The sequence below is a fragment of the Lissotriton vulgaris genome, chromosome 8 (genome assembly GCF_964263255.1).
Source record: "Lissotriton vulgaris chromosome 8, aLisVul1.2, whole genome shotgun sequence".
In the NCBI taxonomy this organism is placed as follows: Eukaryota; Metazoa; Chordata; class Amphibia; order Caudata; family Salamandridae; genus Lissotriton; species Lissotriton vulgaris.
The window spans coordinates 992,024,931-992,045,160 of record NC_141696.1 but is presented as its reverse complement, the minus strand read 5'-3'; positions in this window follow the sequence as shown (position 1 = coordinate 992,045,160).

Genomic DNA, 20,230 nt, shown 5'->3' with positions numbered 1-20,230 from the left:
CACAGCACTCCTGCAGTGGACTGCTCTCTTCGTCTCCCAAATCATGTACCATTCCCCAGTGGACTCTGGTTGGCTCACCACTGGGCTCCCATTTGATGTGGGCTTGGCATGGCCTTGTAAAGCTCCAGCTCCGGAATGCACCAGAATGTGAATAAAACATTTGAAATCACACAGATGTGTCATGACTATGTTCAATAAAGTGTGAAAGTATGTATGTATGTATGGATAATGATTGCACAAGAAGGTACACCCGTGTAAATGGCATCAATGCGCATGTTGAACCCTGAGCCATATGGCCAGTTGGATGTCTGTGAAGGTGAGTACTAGCTGTGGCCTCAGTGTACATTAACGAAAATCTCGCTATCCCCCCTCGTAGGCACATTTTCCTGTATTGAATAGGGCTGTGTGTAGGAATGACCAAATCGGTAGCAGGGCAGAAGTGGTGTCCTACATCACATGTGTCATCAGAGCTTGACCTCGCATACCTACTCACACACTTCTGTGTGGATACAATCTGTTTGGAATCGTTGCATTGCTCCACTTGTTCAGAGGTTGAACACCATACTCACATTGCTGGAGACACGTAAGTGCACAGCATGGAATCAACATGTCGAGGTGCAAAACATGGCGGCGCAAAAATGTACACAAATCGTTATGGATGGCAATGGTCTCAGCCCACCTTGGCTTTCTGGATGAGTCATGTGATGTTTGGTGTCTGCCCATTGCCCCGTGTCAGGGGATACGAGTCACAGCCCATGGGGTCTGCATAGTGTGGTGCCACCAGACTGCGCCGACTGTCTGCCCTGCTGACAGTGATCCGGTGGGATGGTACGACACGGTCACATCTCGTGCTACATTGCCATGGGGGTATTCCCCCACCCCCAGGAGTATGTCATTGCCAAAGGATACTGTGCTGCTCCACCCATGGGACTGCCTCACCTTGCACAGGTGTTTGTACACACTCATAGCTCCTCGCACATGCATTCTGAGTCCAGACAAAGGCAGAGACTTTTGTGGTGGGATATGTGAGCATTCCCCATGATGCAACAAGGTGTTGGAGCCTGTGCTGTGGGTGACATTCCGATGTGGCTGCAGGAAGGTAGTTACTCGTCCATGAATTCGAGCACAGCTTCATGGGTAATGTGTTCCAATAGTACGTCGTTGTCGGATTCAAGGATCACCAGGGTGACCCAATTCATTAACTGGTCCGGACAGATGTGCTCATTCCACACCGTTTCCCCAATCTGCAGCACAGCCCAATAGGGTCGCGCCTCAATGTGGTCACTGCACACAAGGAGTTGTGCAATCTCCCATGCACAACTGCCGGCACATACGACAAAGATCAGTGCATCCCATGCTCGGGTATCCCAGTGACACTCCTTTTCATGTGCCAACAGGGGGCGCACTGTCAGGTCATATTCCAATTCAGCTCCCATTGCATTGGTTAGACCAGACCGCCATGGGGCACTCAACTGTGCATGATCGACAGTGGAACCAGGGCTGGACGTAGGAGACGTAGGCAAGACGGAAACTCAGACGGTAACTGATTCGGCACACACTGCCATTGGCAGTGATCCCAACAGATGCAGAATTAGTGCACGGTACAGCTCCACGTGACAGGCGTTGTGCATGTGCCCGGGAAGCCTGCCATTGTGTTTGTTGGTCTCGTAGCACTAGCACTCCTCAGACCAGCAGCAGTTCTGTGGATAATATGCCACAGCTCTGGACACTGAGTCGTATGTGTGTGCAACGCTTGGACGTATGGGTAGTATTTGACCAGTGTGTTAAGGCCAGCCCTTGCAGGTGTAGGTCGTGCAGGGAAAAGTGTGTGTGGGCATATTGGTATTTCATTAGCGCTGTTCGTGGTGTGGGAGTAGTTGGAGGCTGGTTTGGTATCTCTCGCAGGGTGTGGCAGCACATTCAGGACCAAGGTCTACGGTTCGGTTGGCCTTCCGCCTTGTGTGTATGGACAATGGAGCTTTCATTCCTAATTTTAGCCTGACTCCTGCTTGCATTTCTGATATGTGATGTGGCCTTCGCGCTGACTTTGATGCCAGGCCTGTGATTTGGGGTGCACGAATTTCGGGAAACACACAGCTGTTTGCATGTTTGCATGGACCACAGGCACAATTGGCATTGCGCACCTTGTTCACTGTCTCTTTCTCTTTCTCCCTGTCCCTTGCTTAGTGCCTGACACACCTTCTTATCTTGGACATTGTCATGCAGGCTGTGACTCACAGATTGTCTAGGGATGCCCGCCATGACTCTTCACAATAGTTGTTTGGAAATTAATTAGTATGTGGCATTTTGTTTGTTCTTTCAATGGGGCATGAATGACTCAGGATTTCTGTACTCACATGTGTGTTGATTGCTGCAATTGTGCGACATCAGGCGGGTGCTTTTTTCCATGTTTTCGGGCCGTTGATGTGCAGTGTCTTGGCCCGCTGGTGGTGGGGTGTGCCCGGGGGGGGGGAGGTCCTGGGGTGCTGGAGGTGGGTGTTGTTGCCCTCTTGGGTGTCCGAGCTGCATGATCGTTGGCTCCATGGCATCTATTGGCCTTCAGGTGTGGCTCTGAGCTGGGCTCCCTTTTGTGGTGCAGGCTGTGGTCTGACTTTACACTAGGTCAGAGCACGAGTTAGTTTCCTGCTGCTAACGTGCCTTATTGCATTTTTTGTGTTCTTATCGCAGATCTGTCTGGTCATTGAGAATGTTTGGGAGTTGTGTTGTTGCGGCTTTTGGCACAGGAACGCCTACTCTGCATGTCCTTAGCCTTAGTTGCGGGGGTCATCTGTGGTAATGTTTTTTGCGGCTGCTATCACTGGTAACTTGGTGCTATAGGCTGTTAGCACCAGCTTGTGAATGGAGTGATACATTTATCACGACTTTGGCTGCGATGAAGTGCTGTTAACTCGGCGAAGGTTCCTTGAAAATATATGCCCCTAAGTATGAAACCTGTGGACTTTCCATAATGCCTTGATATAAAAAGCTGCTCTAGTTTCTAACACCAATACATCCATCACAGACCAGTTACAGTGCTGGAGCAGTTCCTCAGAGGAGAGCTACTCATAACAAAAAGAAAGCGCTGCCATCCAGCCAGGCAAACACAAACTGCTATTGACACATTTTAGCTTAAGTTCTTATATGTCATAAACATTCATGGTTAAGTAGCTTAAGAAATAATGTTGCAAAGATCAGCATATTCACCAAAACTTGTTTGATGTTCATACATTTCTATTTTTGTGATTTTTTTTCTATTCTCAGTGAATACCGGAACATTGCCTTTCCCAGGAAACAAATGCTGCCATCTAAGCTGGACTACTTTACTTCAAGATCTAGAACTTTGATGGTTAAAATTTGCTTAAGGTGCATGTGGTTGGGGTTCTTTTCTGTTATTGGCACGATCCTTGGTCATGTGATCCTCAAGTTAGAGATACAATGTCCTCCACATATGAAGCTCTTTTCCAGATACATTTCCAGTTTGTTTTGCATGAGCACACAAAGTTCAACAAACAAGCATCAATAAACACCGGCGAGCAGCCACACATATATTTGTGCGATAAGCGCTAAAGGGTAATGGGCAACAACAGAGCACAGGCTGATGTGCAGCAGAGGTGTTAAAGTGAGTGATATGCATCAGTGAAGCCATACGGTGCAGGGCACCATGGAACCACAGAATAATATATAACCGGAGAATACTAGTGATGCACTTTATGGAAGCTGTTGCCGATATTTATTTATTTATTTAGTTGACGTTTTATATGTTGTGGACCATGCCCTTGATGGTGTCAAAGCTTATTACATAGATGCAAACATAAATTTTATATATAACTAGCTTACCCGTCGCGCGTTGCTGCGATCTCAGAAGAAAGGAAATTTAAGGAATCTTGTTATGATAACATTCAATTTACATTGTGTCATTTTTATTGAAACTTATTCATTTTAATATGGAAAACATTTTAAAGTGTTGTTTTAATTCTGTTTATTTATTCGAGTGCTTGTGGATACACTGTATTTTTTGTTTTTCCATCTGGTGCGTACACGAATAAATCAGAAGGTTTTCCGACGCGTGAGCTGGCCACATGCAGTTGTCCATGTGAGAAGCACGGATTCTTCAAATCTAGGAGCCGATTAGGATCGCGGACGGAAACGTGTTACGTCCGCCAAGGAAGCGGGCAAGTTACTCCAGACCGCACCGCGGATAAACCTCCATAGCAATTAGGATACAAATGGGACGAAAGTACGACCGCAGCGGACGGACCTCAGCAAACACCGTCTGCGGCGAACGGAGTACACTTGAGACCGCCGCAAGCGGACGGAATCGATAAAACACCGCCCGCCGCGGACGCACGTGACCGCGGGAACAGCCACATCTACCGCTATACCTGCAGAGGCTCCGTGTCCGCGATTAGGATAACGCCGCCTGTAACCCAGTACGCACCGCAATCCACGGCCGCAGCGGAAACAATGCAACGAGAAACGGTGCATCTCAGCGGAAGGCCAACACGAACAACATCCCTACCGTCAAACCAATGACAAAAAGTGTGACTGAAGTAAATAGCAAACACACGAAACAGGACTACCACCCACCTCAAACACCAACATCAATCACAAGCCACAATGACACCCCCCAAGTACCTACTAATGCACACTAGTCAACACACCCACCTAGCACCTGACTGCCAACAACCATTGGGACACAACCACAACACAGACTATAAAATGACTCCCACCCACTACCACAATCCTTTGCATCACAGCATAGCTGCTAGCAAGAGGCCCAAGACGACCGACAGCACACACCAATTGAAGACATACAACCACCACCCAAACACACCCACCACACAAACACCCACCACACCATTCCTACACACCACACACCTGCACCTCCCAACTCACTCAACCCACACCCTGAGCACCACACACCATGGCACCCAAGAAAACCCAAAATTCCCGGAGACCGAGTTGAAGGTAATGGTGGATGAAATCATCCGTGTTGAACCCCACATATTCAGGGCACTAGTCCAGCAGACCACCGTGGCTCACAAAAATCACATGTGGGACAGGATCGTAGGTAGGGTGAATGCGTCAGGGACCGTGCCAAGGACAAAGCACGAGATACAGAAGCGGTGGCATGACCTGAAAACCAGGGTCAAAGGGATCCGTGCCAAAAACCATCTACGAGCACAGCACACTGGCGGCGGCACACCCCCGGAGCCCATACCCTACACTGATTGGGAGGAAAAGGTGCTGGGCATACTGCACCCAGAGAGCCTGGAAGGAATTGAGGACGGAGAAGAGGCTGGTAAGTACAAACCTAGCACCACGAGCACAACGACATGGTCTACCTCACACAACTCAGAAGACACATCTCCCAGGCCCCAACCCATGCATGTGGTCCACATACTCTCCAAAATGTAAACGACTCCCAACAGGCCCCCATGTCCACAGGGAGGGCGATGGTGGTGTGTGGGGTGTGTGAGAGGTCACTACTACAACTCCCAACAGGCCCCCATGTCCACCGGGAGGGCGGTGGTGGTGGGTGGGGTGTGTGAGAGGTCACTACTACAACTCCCAACAGGCACCCATGTCTACAGGGAGGGTGGTGGTGGTGGGTGGGGTGTGTGAGAGGTCATCACTACAACTCCCAACAGGCCCCCATGTCCACCGGGAGGGCGGTGGTGGTGGGTGGGGTGTGTGAGAGGTCACTACAACAACTCCCAACAGGCCCCCATGTCCACCGGGAGGGCGGTGGTGGTGTGTGGGAGGACACTACTACAACTCCCAACAGGCCCCCATGTCCACCGGGAGGGCGGTGGTGGTGTGTGGGGTGTGTGAAAGGTCACTACTACAACTCCCAACAGGCCCCCATGTCCACTGGGAGGGCAGTGGTGGTGGGTGGGGTGTGTGAGAGGACACCACTACAACTCCCAACAGGCCCCCATGTCCACCGGGAGGGCGGTGGTGGTGGGTGGGGTGTGTGAGAGGTCACTACTACAACTCCCAACAGGCCCCCATGTCCACAGGGAGGGCGGTGGTGGTGTGCGGGAGGACACTACTACAACTCCCAACAGGCCCCCATGTCCACCGGGAGGGCGCTGGTGGTGTGTGGGGTGTGTGAAAGGTCACTACTACAACTCCCAACATGCCCCCATGTCCACCGGGAGGGCGGTGGTGGTGGGTGGGGTGTGTGAGAGGTCACTTCTACAACTCCCAACAGGCCCCCATGTCCACCGGGAGGGCGGTGGTGGTGTGTGGGAGGATACTACTACAACTCCTAACAGGCCCCCATGTCCACAGGGAGGGCGGTGGTGGTGTGTGGGAGGACACCAATACAACTCCCAACAAGCCCCCATGTCCACCGGGAGGGCGTGGTGGTGTGTGGGGTGTGTGAGAGGTCACTACTACAACTCCCAACAGGCCCCCATGTCCCCCAGGAGGGCGGTGGTGGTGTGGGGGAGGACACTACTACAACTCCCAACAGGCCCCCATGTCCACCGGGAGGGCACTGGTGGTGTGTGGGGTGTGTGAGAGGTCACTACTACAACTCCCAACAGGCCCGCATGTCCACCGGGAGGGCGGTGGTGGTGGTTGGGGTGTGTGAGAGGTCACTACTACAACTCCCAACAGGCCCCCATGTCCACCGGGAGGGCGGTGGTGGTGGGTGGGGTGTGTGAGAGGTCACTACTACAACTCCCAACAGGCCCCCATGTCCACAGGGAGGGCGGTGGTGGTGTGTGGGAGGACACTACTGCAACTCCCAACAGGCCCCCATGTCCACCGGGAGGGCGGTGGTGGTGGGTGGGGTGTGTGAGAGGTCACTACTACAACTCCCAACAGGCCCCCAGTTCCACCGGGAGGGCGGTGGTGGTGGGTTGGGTGTGTGAGAGGCCACTACTACAACTCCCAACAGGCCCCCATGTCCACAGGGAGGGCAGTGGTGGTGTGTGGGAGGACACTACTGCAACTCCCAACAGGCCCCCATGTCCACCGGGAGGGCGGTGGTGGTGGGTGGGGTGTGTGAGAGGTCACTACTACAACTCCCAACAGGCCCCCATGTCCACCGGGAGGGCGGTGGTGGTGGGTGGGGTGTGTGAGAGGACACCGCGACAACTCCCAACAGGCCCCCATGTCCACCGGGAGAGCGCTGGTGGTGGGTGGGGTGTGTGAGAGGTCACTATTACAACTCCCAACAGGCTCCCATGTCCACCGAGAGGGCGGTGGTGGTTGTGTGTGTCGAGAGGTGGGTGGGGTGTGTGCGACAGGACACTGAAATGTTATCATTGCGAAATAAACATGTAATGTCCACAGTACTGATCAGCACAATCTTGTCCCTCAGGTGATCGTAATCTGACTGGTGAAACCAGCAACCGGCCGCAAGACTCGCCTCTTACACATCCAGGACTCTCTGGGGACGATGCCACAGCCAGCTCCGGTGCGGAGGATGGAGCGGGCCCAAGCAGTTTGCCAGGGCCATCTGGCTCACAGGAAATCCCAGCCTGACAACCGTCGCCTGTGTAACTCCTGCAACACCGGCCACAGTGAGCTGCAGAGCCACCACCACCACCTCCACCACCACCAGTACCACCACTCCTGCCTGCGCCACCCTGCCTAACCCACCGCCTGACGCTGGGCCGAGGCCACATCAGCCAAGCAGGAGTTCCACACACCGTCGAGCTGGGGAAGGACACCCACCCCATCCTGTCGCTGAGTCACTGGAAGCCCTAGCCAGGGTCCAGGCTTCCTACTAGCGTGGCCAGGAACAGGCAGATCGTGCCCACCAGGACTCGGTTGACAACACAAACATGTTGCGGGCCATTGACAGCCGCCTTGGCCAAATAGTGGACATCATGGGCCAGCAAACAACAATGTGGAGGGAATGGATAGCCCGCAACACCCCCCCCCCCCCCCTCAACCAAGTGTCCAGACGCCACGGGCAGTAATACCACCGCCACCGCCACCTGTGCCCCTGGCGACGGATGTGGCCCCTGAGCAACCTGCCCCCCAAGCTGACTCCGTTCCGGCTCCAAGACGGAGGGGCCGTCCGAGCCTAGAAGTGGGCGAGAGCAGTGGGGATGCTCCATCCACACGCTCCAAGAGGGGCCGACAATGACTCTGACACTGCCTGAGCCAGCCATTCACCCTGCAAACTATCCTGTCCCACATAGCCAATCATTGGCACAGGTCTGCTGGACTAGCCGGACATCACCCAATGTGGTGTCAGCACGGTCATTTCATCTGCCATGACCTTCAACTCACACTCCCCCACCCCACACCTACTTGTAAATATTCACCAGCACCAATGCACAACCAGTAAATAAATAGCACTTACACACTCAATGATGTGTTGGCTCCATGTTTATTCACATGATTGTCTCAGAAACAGACGTTACCAGGTACAGGGATCCAAGTCGTACATAATCATGCCGCTGTGGGAGTGACCTAGGAAAAATCAGAGAGAGCAAATACACGTCAGCAAACTGAATCACACCCATCACAACACACTGCAGTGCAACATTCCACAAACCACACTCATCACTAAATAATTGGATGAGAGGACACACATCATGGAGACTTGCATGTCCAAAGAAATAAACACACACACATGCAAACATCACATAGCAGAACATCCAGCTGATGCACACCACATCCACACAACACCAGCAAACATACATAAGGCATTGTCAACCGGCACAAGAGGTAGTCACTCACATTCAAGGGAAGTAGCGATCAATGAGCTGGCGCCTCTGGTCCACACCTTCCTCCTCGCCACTATCCACATCAGTCGACATGGGTGGGATGGGAGACCGAGGAATTTGTTGGTCTTCAGGGTCCAAGAGCAGTTCAATGTTATTGCGCAAGGCCAGGTTGTGGAGCATGCAACAGGCAATCAGGATCCTGCATACTTTGCCTGGTGAGTAAGGCAGGGCCCCTCCAGTCTTATCCAGGCACTGAAACCTAGACTTCAGCAGTCCAAAAGTACGTTCAACCACTCTACTTGTCCTTCCATGGGCATCATTGTATCGCATTTCACCCGCTGTAGTTGGATTACATATAAGCATGGGCGGAAAATCCGTTACGCTCGCGGATTTTGCGGACTTTTGGTAAATTCGCAATCCGCGAACGCTCGCGAATTTACCGAAAATACGCAAATTCGCACGCAGCGGATTTTTTTTTTCTTGGTGATACAATTTTGCGGCACCCGGCGTTTACTTACCGTCATTCAGCGTTTGCCGAGTTATTTTTCTTGATATTTTGCGAGTGCTGCGCCATTTTGGATCTTGCTGTGGGATCCCGCGGGAATTTGGCAATCGCGATTACGTAATCGCGGCTTGCCAACTTGCACAGCGAGAGTTTGTCAACGCGAGTACGCCGTGATCACGTATCGCGCTACTTCGCAATTGCGAGCTTGGAGATGCGGCGAGCAGCAACAATCTCACACTCGCGAAAATACAAAATTTGCAATTCTGCACAAGAAATCCACCAGCAAGCAGCATAAACCTTCTGGAAATGATGATTTTTATCTGATTAACTCCTCAGGTTGAAATTTGCCTGCACTTTTTTTGCGAGGAGTCCATTTTGGGGAGGGGGGGGTGGGAGGAAGGAAGTGCCCCACAGTCTTCAACTTCCTGTTCCTGTCCAGCAGGCTCCTCCCAGTGCTTTGTCCATCGCCTGGTCACTTTTCATTTGGATCTGGAGCTGGAAGGATTACTTTTTGTGGATGCTGCTGGATATTTGGATTTGAGGCCTTTTTGACTGTCTTTGGATCACTTTTGGATTAGAAATTTCACAAGTAAGTTTGTTTGGGGCATTACAGTTGCTGCAAATACAAGTTTGGAATTTTCGATTTTTGGGCTGTTTTGGGGCCTTTTGCCCAGGGGTACTCAGTGGTGGGTGCACCGAGTCTTTCTGTGGGGTGTTTTGAATTTAAACATCATGAAGGGGCTGGATGGCTTGGGATTGTGCTGATTTTTCTGTGATTTTCGTTTTTTTGGCCTGTTGTGGCCTTTTCACCAGGGGTAGTGAGTGGTGCATGGGCCTAGTCTTTCTGTGGGTTGTCTTGAATTTAAACATCATGGAGGGGCTGGATGGCTTGGGATTGTGCTGATTTTTCTGTGATTTTCGTTTTTTTGGCCTGTTGTGGACAGGCCATGTGGTTGGGGGCCATTTTGAGTGCTGCTACAGGCCCTGGCCATGTGCTGTGAGGGAGGGGGCCATTTTGAATGCAGGCAGTGTTCTCAGGCCTGCACCCATTTTGCCTAGCTTTCATCCATTATGCCCAGGGGTAGTGAGTGGTGCATGGACCTAGTCTTTCTGTGGGTTGTCTTGAATTTAAACATCATGGAGGGGCTGGATGGCTTGGGATTGTGCTGATTTTTCTGTGATTTTCGTTTTTTTGGCCTGTTGTGGACAGGCCATGTGGTTGGGGGCCATTTTGAGTGCTGCTACAGGCCTTGGCCATGTGCTGTGAGGGAGGGGGCCATTTTGAATGCAGGCAGTTTTCTCAGGCCTGCACCCATTTTGCCTAGCTTTCATCCATTATGCCCAGGGGTAGTGAGTGGTGCATGGGCCTAGTCTTTCTGTGGGTTGTCTTGAATTTAAACATCATGGAGGGGCTGGATGGCTTGGGATTGTGCTGATTTGTCTGTGATTTTCGTTTTTTTTGGCCTGTTGTGGACAGGCCATGTGGTTGGGGGCCATTTTGAGTGCTGCTACAGGCCCTGGCCATGTGCTGTGAGGGAGGGGGCCATTTTGAATGCAGGCAGTGTTCTCAGGCCTGCACCCATTTTGCCTAGCTTTCATCCATTATGCCCAGGGGTAGTGAGTGGTGCATGGGCCTAGTCTTTCTGTGGGTTGTCTTGAATTTAAACATCATGGAGGGGCTGGATGGCTTGGGATTGTGCTGATTTTTCTGTGATTTTCGTTTTTTTGGCCTGTTGTGGACAGGCCATGTGGTTGGGGGCCATTTTGAGTGCTGCTACAGGCCTTGGCCATGTGCTGTGAGGGAGGGGGCCATTTTGAATGCAGGCAGTGTTCTCAGGCCTGCACCCATTTTGCCTAGCTTTCATCCATTATGCCCAGGGGTAGTGAGTGGTGCATGGGCCTAGTCTTTCTGTGGGTTGTCTTGAATTTAAACATCATGGAGGGGCTGGATGGCTTGGGATTGTGCTGATTTTTCTGTGATTTTCGTTTTTTTGGCCTGTTGTGGCCTTTTCACCAGGGGTAGTGAGTGGTGCATGGGCCTAGTCTTTCTGTGGGTTGTCTTGAGTTTAAACATCATGGAGGGGCTGGATGGCTTGGGATTGTGCTGATTTTTTTGTGATTTTCGTTTATTTGGCCTGTTGTGGACAGGCCATGTGGTTGGGGGCCATTTTGAGTGCTGCTACAGGCCCTGGCCATGTGCTGGGAGGGAGGTGGCCATTTTGAATGCAGGCAGTGTTCTCAGGCCTGCACCCATTTTGCCTAGCTTTCATCCATTATGCCCAGGGGTAGTGAGTGGTGCATGGGCCTAGTCTTTCTGTGGGTTGTCTTGAATTTAAACATCATGGAGGGGCTGGATGGCTTGAGATTGTGCTGATTTGTCTGTGATTTTCGTTTTTTGGGGTGTATAACTGAACTGATGTTCCTCTGTCTTCCATTGCATTTAGGTGCACAAGACTCAAGTGAACCGCCAGTGCCAGGAAGAAGTCCTGCAGCGGTGTGTGTGTGCAGCATAACGTCACGCGACGTCACGTCTGGCCACAGACAACTCTGCAACTCGTGCAACTGCGGCCTGCTGTTCTGACCTGCTCTGAAGAAGATGGCCCCCAAAAAATTTCTCTGTAGCTCCTCTAGCAAGAAAGTTGCCAGTAAGGAGCAGAAGAAGCAAGTTACCAAGGAGGCTGGTGTGCCGGCCACCGCGTTTTTTGGGAGTAAAAAAAAAAGTACGCCTGCAGCAGCAGCTGGATCTGCTGGGGACCAAACTGGGAGCAGCACCCCGCTCCATTGGGCTCAGTGCCTCCACCACCACCACCACGCCAACTTAAGTCAAAGCCCTTGAGTGCTGCACAGGCAGTCAGTGTACTTCTTCAATCACCATCGACCAGTGATGTTGGCTCATCGCAAGAAAGTAGCAGCAATGTCCCTGAATCAACACAGGTTGTTGTAACTCATCTGACAAGTGTTGAACAACCACAGCCGCAACAACAACCACATGTGCAAGTACAAGCCCAAGTACATGTGGAAGGAGAGGCAGCGCAAGGAGATGCGCAAGCAGAGGTGCATGGAGGGTCACAAGTGCCCACAATAGTTGTTCCTCCCGAAGTAGGGGCACATCAGGAAATCGACAATCAAGCCGAGGTATCATTTGAGGAAGCCACTCCTCCTGATGATCATTCATTGTCTTCCACATCCCTAGCAAGGAAAAGATCAAGGGGGGTGTCTACATCTTCTTCAAGCCCACCTCCTTCTGATGATCTGGATGAAGATTGGGATCCATCACGGCCGTCTGAGAGTGAGGCACACCATGATCTGACAAAGGTACCTAAGCGTAAAAGGAAGGTCGTCGAAAAACTCATAGCTATGGAGTGTGATGAGGCTCAACAAGAAGTGACGGGTACTGCTGCTGATGAAGCCTCTCACGACGACGAGCCAGTCATCATAAAGGTCACTGCAGCCCCAGCGGGCATGCAGCAAAAAGACATATTGACCCTAGCCCGAGAAGCTGCTGCGCGTGATGATGTTGTCGACGAGGAGGCAATGGAAGAAACACCACAATCATTGGAGTTAACTAGTACACCAACACCTACCGCTTCCATATTTCTTAGTCGCCAGAAGGGACCTCCATCCACCTCGACCTCAATTAGTGGTGGTGAAAGTGCAAAACGTACTGAAGTTCGGCAATCCACATCCTCCACTTCATCTGGCATTAGCAGCAGGACCACCACCACCAGTATCGCCGCCTCCTCCGGCCCCCAAAGACATTTCAAGTCCGCAGTTTGGGACTTCTTTAGTGTTTCCACAAAAAAGGAAAACCTCGCCATTTGTAGCATTTGTAAGTTGGCAGTTAATCGTGGTAAGTTTGGTTCCAACTATGGTACCGGAGGCCAGAGAGGTCATCTTGAAAGAAAGCACGCTGTCCAATGGTTTGCGCACCTACAGGCGATCAAGGAAGCCCGAATTGCACGTAATGATGTTTCATCTGATGATGACGAGGAGGAAGAAGACGTGTCAAACACTTCACTTACACCCAGTACCCCTGTCAGCAGCACACCCCATGTGAGCCACACTAAGAGTGTGGGAGAGAGTGATACACAAACACCAATGCGAAAAAGTTAATCAGCGAGCGTAACTGGGTCGAAGATATCATCATCATCATCCCGTAAATCCTTGGTCCAGGGCAACATTAAAAAGATGTTGTTTACAGAAGCGCAATATGAACGCAACCACCCACTGACGCGTCAATACAACACTAAGCTGGCTAAAATGCTAGCTCTGGACCTTCTCCCTTTTTCTTTTGTAGAAGGGGTTGGTTTTCTAGAATTAGTGGCCGCGCTCTGCCCTAAATGGAAGGTTCCTAGCCGGTTCTATTTTGCCCGAGTTGCGGTTCCAGCACTACATGAAGATGTTCTGGAGGTGATTGGGGCAGCTTTGCAGAAGAGTGCTGTTCACACTATACATCTGACAACAGACATGTGGACCAGTGGCGCAGGCGCTGATTACATGTGCATCACTGCACACTGGGTCTCTTTTTCAGGGGTTAAAGCAAAGCTAAACGCAGGTGTTGACCCGGACCAAGTTTTTAAAGCTGCTTGGAAACATGCAACACTTGCCATGTTTGGTTTGGAGAAACGTCACACAGCAGAAAACATTTTGGATGTGTTTAACACAAAGGTCCTTGACTGGCTGTCCCCAAAAAAACGCCAGATTGGTTATGTTTCCACGGATAATGGCGCCAATGTAGTTAAGGCAATGGAGCTGGGTGACTATTTCAGAGTGCCGTGTTTGGCGCACTGTATAAACCTGGTTGTTAAAAAATTCTTGAGTGATAAAGACAGTGCAGCGTACAGGGTAGTGGACACCTGCCGAAAAATGTGCAACCATTTCAGCCATTCTTTTAAGGCCGGAAGCATCTGAGGAGCCTGCTATATGAACGTCGAATGCCAGTGAAAGCACTCATCCAGGAGGTGGCAACACGTTGGAACTCAACCTTCTACATGCTTGAGTGTCTGTATGAGCAGTATACGGTACTTGATCACTATTTCTTAACACAGGGTACAGCTCAGAAGGAGGACCTGAGGATGGGTGCGGCGCAATGGGACATAGTTAAAAGCCGGCCACCATGCTTCGTCGTTTTGAGTTCTTCACGCGTGCAGTCAGCAAGGAGGACTGTAATTTGGGAAAAGCTATCCCATTGCTGTACATGCTGGAGCACCAACTGAAGGAGGTGTGTTCTGTGTTTCAAAAAGATGAAAAAAACCAAGACCCTTTTGTTCTGGCGGAGAAATTATTAGAGCGCCTACAAGGTGATGAACGTCTTAAAATGATCCACTCTGCACCATTACATTTGTGCTACTATTCTGGATCCACGCTACAAAAAGGCGCTGGCAGGCCAAGCATTCTTTCCTTTTGCTGATGAAGATGTTACAAAGTACAAACAGTGGCTAGCCTCCTCAGCCAAGAGGTTTGAAAGAGAACGGCAGAAAATTGAAGGAAAAGGCAGTACATCAGCATCAGCAGGCCATCCCCAGTCACAACAATCCACTTCTGCACCTGTGGCTGCGGCACAAGTGACCTCTCAGCCGTTGAAGACACCGGCAACTGGATCATCTGCACCACCAGACACAACAGTAACATTGGAGGCTGAAGAGGATTGGCTAGCTCGGCTTGGGTTTGGTTCTCAAAAGGTCACAGCAACAGCTAAGCAAAGTGGAGGAACCTTGGAGGAGCACCTTGAGTCGATGGTGAAGGACTATCTGAATGACTCAACAGAGGTCTATGTTAATGCTGACCCATTGGCGTATTGGCATGGGAAAAAAGAATTGTGGCCACAGCTCTCCAACCTGGCTTTAAACTACTTGTCTTGCCCACTCGCAAGTGTGTCTTCTGAACGTGTTTTCAGTGCTGCTGGTGGCATTGTAACTTCCAAACGGGGCCGCCTCTCGCCCAAAAATGTGGAGAGGTTAACAATGATCAAGATGAATCAGCACCTCATACCACCAGATTACAGAGTACGAGAAAGCACGCCGGATGAAGACGAGGTGGACAGCAACATAGATGAGGGAATTTCTTCTCTGTCAGGTGACACTGAGCTCACCCTGCCTGAATTCGCAGAGTATGATGACGAAGCCTTATTCTTATTCGTGGACCGTGACACCGAGCCCTGAAAATGAGACAATGAATCAATAACTTTCTTTTTTGTCCTTATTCACTTTTATTCCTGTGTGTCTGTCTTTCTTTGTTGTGCACAGTTAATATAATTCAAACTTTAATCACCTAATCACAAAAACAAGCCCATCAGCAGAACTGTCTTCACTTGTTTGCTTATTGATTTGAAGGTGCCGCAGTCTGCATTCCTCAGGTTCACAAGTTCAGAAGAACATGCTCCTCTATCCTCCTCCTCCAGACTCCTATTTCCATCAAAGCAGAGGGCTGGTTTACGTCCAATGAAAAAGACTCAGCACTTGTGGGGGTGTTCTACTTCTTTGCAGGTGAGTTGACGGCTCCGGGGCCATTGCTGGGAAGCTCTAATACCGGATAAAAGTGGTTTGGACCAAATCGGAGGCAGAATTTTTTTTGTGTTTTTGCTGACTTGCTTGCCTTTGAGGAGCTCTTTGGGGGGGGGTTCCGGCTGTTTGTGGTTGAGTTTCGAGGTCTGGGAGCACTGCTGGGACACTCTAATCTTGATTGCATTTGCTTTTCAGGAAATCCGTGGTGGTAAACTGGAGTTATGGCCTTGCTACACAGCGCGTTTGGACCGAAGGCCGAGAAATATTGTAAGTATGAGATTTTGCTTTTGGGCTGTTTGGGGGTGTTGTGCTTTTTGGCGGGTGGGTTGGCGGGTCTTGGGGCATTTCTGGGAAGGTCTAATACCGGATAGAAGTGGTTGGGACAAAATCCACGCTGATTTTTAGTTTGCTATTTCTGACATTTTGCTCAATGTAGCGTTTCCGGGGGCCTGTTTGGGGGGCTTCCTGGTGTTTGTGGGTGGGTTTCGGGGTCTGGGAGCACTGCTGGGACACTCTAATCTTGATTGCATTTGCTTTTCAGGAAATCCGTGGTGGTAAACTGGAGTTATGGCCTAGCTACACAGCGCGTTTGGACCGAAGGCCCAGAAATATTGTAAGTATGAGATTTTGCTTTTGGGCTGTTTGGGGGTGTTGTGCTTTTTGGCGGGTGGGTTGGCAGGTCTTGGGGCATTCCTGGGAAGGTCTAATACCGGATAGAAGTGGTTGGGACAAAATCCACGCTGATTTTTTGTTTGCTATTTCTGACATTTTGCTCAATGTAGCGTTTTGGGGGGCCTGTTTGGGGGGCTTCCTGGTGTTTGTGGGTGGGTTTCAGGGTCTGGGAGCACTGCTGGCTATGGATACTTTACTTTACAAGAGGTTTGAAGCAAATCCATGGTGGCAGAGGGGAGTTAGGGCCTAGCGGCAGAGCGCGCGTGGAGTGATTTGGGAAATTGGCCAAAAAATGACTAAGTCCCCATTTTTGTACTTTTGCTCTTTGGCTGTTTGGGGGTCTTCTACTCGTTTTCTCCTGGGTTGACGGCTCTGGCGCCATTGCTGGGAAGCTCTAATACCGGATAAAAGTGGTTTGGACCAAATCGGAGGCGGAATTTTTTGTGTGCTTTTGTTGACTTGCTTGCCTTTGAGGAGCTCTTTGGGGGGGTTCCGGCTGTTTGTGGGTGAGTTTCGGGGTCTGGGAGCACTGCTGGGACACTCTAATCTTGATTGCATTTGCTTTTCAGGAAATCAGTGGTGGTAAACTGGAGTTATGGCCTAGCTACACAGCGCGTTTGGACCGAAGGCCGAGAAATATTGTAAGTATGAGATTTTGCTTTTGGGCTGTTTGGGGGTGTTGTGCTTTTTGGCGGGTGGGTTGGCGGGTCTTGGGGCATTCCTGGGAAGGTCTAATACCGGATAGAAGTGGTTGGGACAAAATCCACGCTGATTTTTTGTTTGCTATTTCTGACATTTTGCTCAATGTAGCATTTTCGGGGGCCTGTTTGGGGGCTTCCTGGTGTTTGTGGGTGGGTTTTGGGGTCTGGGAGCACTGCTGGGACACTCTAATCTTGATTGCATTTGCTTTTCAGGAAATCCGTGGTGGTAAACCGGAGTTATGGCCTAGCTACACAGCGCGTTTGGCCCGAAGGCCGAGAAATATTGTAAGTATGAGATTTTGCTTTTGGGCTGTTTGGGGGTGTTGTGCTTTTTGGCGGGTGGGTTGATGGGTCTTGGGGCATTCCTGGGAAGTTCTAATACCGGATAGAAGTGGTTGGGACAAAATCCACGCTGATTTTTTGTTTGCTATTTCTGACATTTTGCTCAATATAGCATTTTCGGGGGCCTGTTTGGGGGGCTTCCTGGTGTTTGTGGGTGGGTTTCGGGGTCTGGAAGCACTGCTGGCTATGGATACTTTACTTTGCAAGAGGTTTGAAGCAAATCCATGGTGGCAGAGGGGAGTTAGGGCCTAGCTGCAGAGCGCGCGCGGAGTGATTTGGGAAATTGGCCAAAAAATGACTAAGTCCCCATTTTTGTACTTTTGCTCTTTGGCTGTTTGGGGGTCTTCTACTCGTTTTCTCCTGGGTTGACGGCTCTGGGGCCATTGCTGGGAAGCTCTAATACCGGATAAAAGTGGTTTGGACCAAATCGGAGGCGGAATTTTTTGTGTGCTTTTGTTGACTTGCTTGCCTTTGAGGAGCTCTTTGGGGGGGTTCCGGCTGTTTGTGGGTGAGTTTCGGGGTCTGGGAGCACTGCTGGGACACTCTAATCTTGATTGCATTTGCTTTTCAGTAAATCAGTGGTGGTAAACTGGAGTTATGGCCTAGCTACACAGCGCGTTTGGACCGAAGGCCGAGAAATATTGTAAGTATGAGATTTTGCTTTTGGGCTGTTTGGGGGTGTTGTGCTTTTTGGCGGGTGGGTTGGCGGGTCTTGGGGCATTCCTGGGAAGGTCTAATACCGGATAGAAGTGGTTGGGACAAAATCCACGCTGATTTTTTGTTTGCTATTTCTGACATTTTGCTCAATGTAGCGTTTTCGGGGGCCTGTTTGGGGGCTTCCTGGTGTTTGTGGGTGGGTTTTGGGGTCTGGGAGCACTGCTGGGACACTCTAATCTTGATTGCATTTGCTTTTCAGGAAATCCGTGGTGGTAAACCGGAGTTATGGCCTAGCTACACAGCGCGTTTGGCCCGAAGGCCGAGAAATATTGTAAGTATGAGATTTTGCTTTTGGGCTGTTTGGGGGTGTTGTGCTTTTTGGCGGGTGGGTTGATGGGTCTTGGGGCATTCCTGGGAAGGTCTAATACCGGATAGAAGTGGTTGGGACAAAATCCACGCTGATTTTTTGTTTGCTATTTCTGACATTTTGCTCAATATAGCATTTTCGGGGGCCTGTTTGGGGGGCTTCCTGGTGTTTGTGGGTGGGTTTCGGGGTCTGGGAGCACTGCTGGCTATGGATACTTTACTTTGCAAGAGGTTTGAAGCAAATCCATGGTGGCAGAGGGGAGTTAGGGCCTAGCTGCAGAGCGCGCGCGGAGTGATTTGGGAAATTGGCCAAAAAATGACTAAGTCCCCATTTTTGTACTTTTGCTCTTTGGCTGTTTGGGGGTCTTCTACTCGTTTTCTCCTGGGTTGACGGCTCTGCGGCCATTGCTGGGAAGCTCTAATACCGGATAAAAGTGGTTTGGACCAAATCGGAGGCAGAATTTTTTTTGTGTTTTTGCTGACTTGCTTGCCTTTGAGGAGCTCTTTGGGGGGGCTCCGGCTGTTTGTGGGTCAGTTTCAGGGTCTGGGAGCACTGCTGGGACACTCTAATCTTGATTGCATTTGATTTTCAGGAAATCCATGGTGGTAAACTGGAGTTATGGCCTAGCTACACAGCGCGTTTGGACCGAAGGCCGAGAAATATTGTAAGTAGGAGATTTTGCTTTTGGGCTGTTTGGGGGTGTTGTGCTGGTTGGCGGGTCTTGGGGCATTCCTGGGAAGGTCTAATACCGGATAGAAGTGGTTGGGACAAAATCCATAAGGAAAAGCCTTTTGGCACTTTTTGTAACTTAGGGTTCGTTAGGGTTAGCCCTAGCAGCAGGATTGCATGTGTTTTGGGGTGTTCTAGATTTTTGCAACTGAGTTCTGGGGTCTTAGAGCACTCGTGAGAATGTGTAATTTTGGTTGCAAGTCATTTGAAGAAAATCCATGGTAGGAAAGGGGGGATTTGGCATAGTTAAAGAAAGCCTCTGCCACTATTCTTAACTTAGGGCTCGTTAGGGTTAGCAGTATTTCTATTGCATTTGTTTGGGTGGGGGGGGGGTTTCGAGTCTTGGAGCGATGCTGGCTATGGATACTTTTGCTTGCTTGCAAGTGGTTTGAATACAATCCATGCTGAGTAAGGGGGTATTTGGGCCTACTTTTACTTTCGAAGTACGTTTTGTCACCAGTTTTCTGCTAGGCCTCGTTTTTTGAGATCTGATTGGGGGTCTTCTACATTTTTGCAACTGGCTTTAGTAAGGGTCTGGGTGGAAGCACTGCTGGTAAGGTCTAATTTTGCTCTAAAACACAGTTTACAGTACACCTAGCTTGAGGGGAAAGATCCGCTAAATTAATTTGCCCATACTTATTTATCCTTCAAAAGGTGACTCAGACAGAGTACGCACTTTCAAAAATGTTGTACTGTCTATTAGGAAAATCAAAGTGTGACTTTTTGCACTACACAGCGTACATACCTTATATTCATTTATCAGTGCTGTTTTTCGTTCAATAATTACAGGCCGGGTTTCAGTCTGTGCAATGGGGAAAAAAGGATGGAGTCAGGCTTCACATTAGCGAGCCGCAATTCAACATCCGCCAGGCAGGCAGTGGACAGGGTGTCTTCTGGTCACCAACATTGATGGACGAAGCGTCAGCTGGAATGGAGGAGTGCCGCTAATAAGAGGAATTGTTTGCTGCATGCAACTTACTTACCAAATTCAACAGGACAACTACAACAATACAGATACAGTATCCATTATTTTATTCAATGAGTGTGTGTGACTGCAT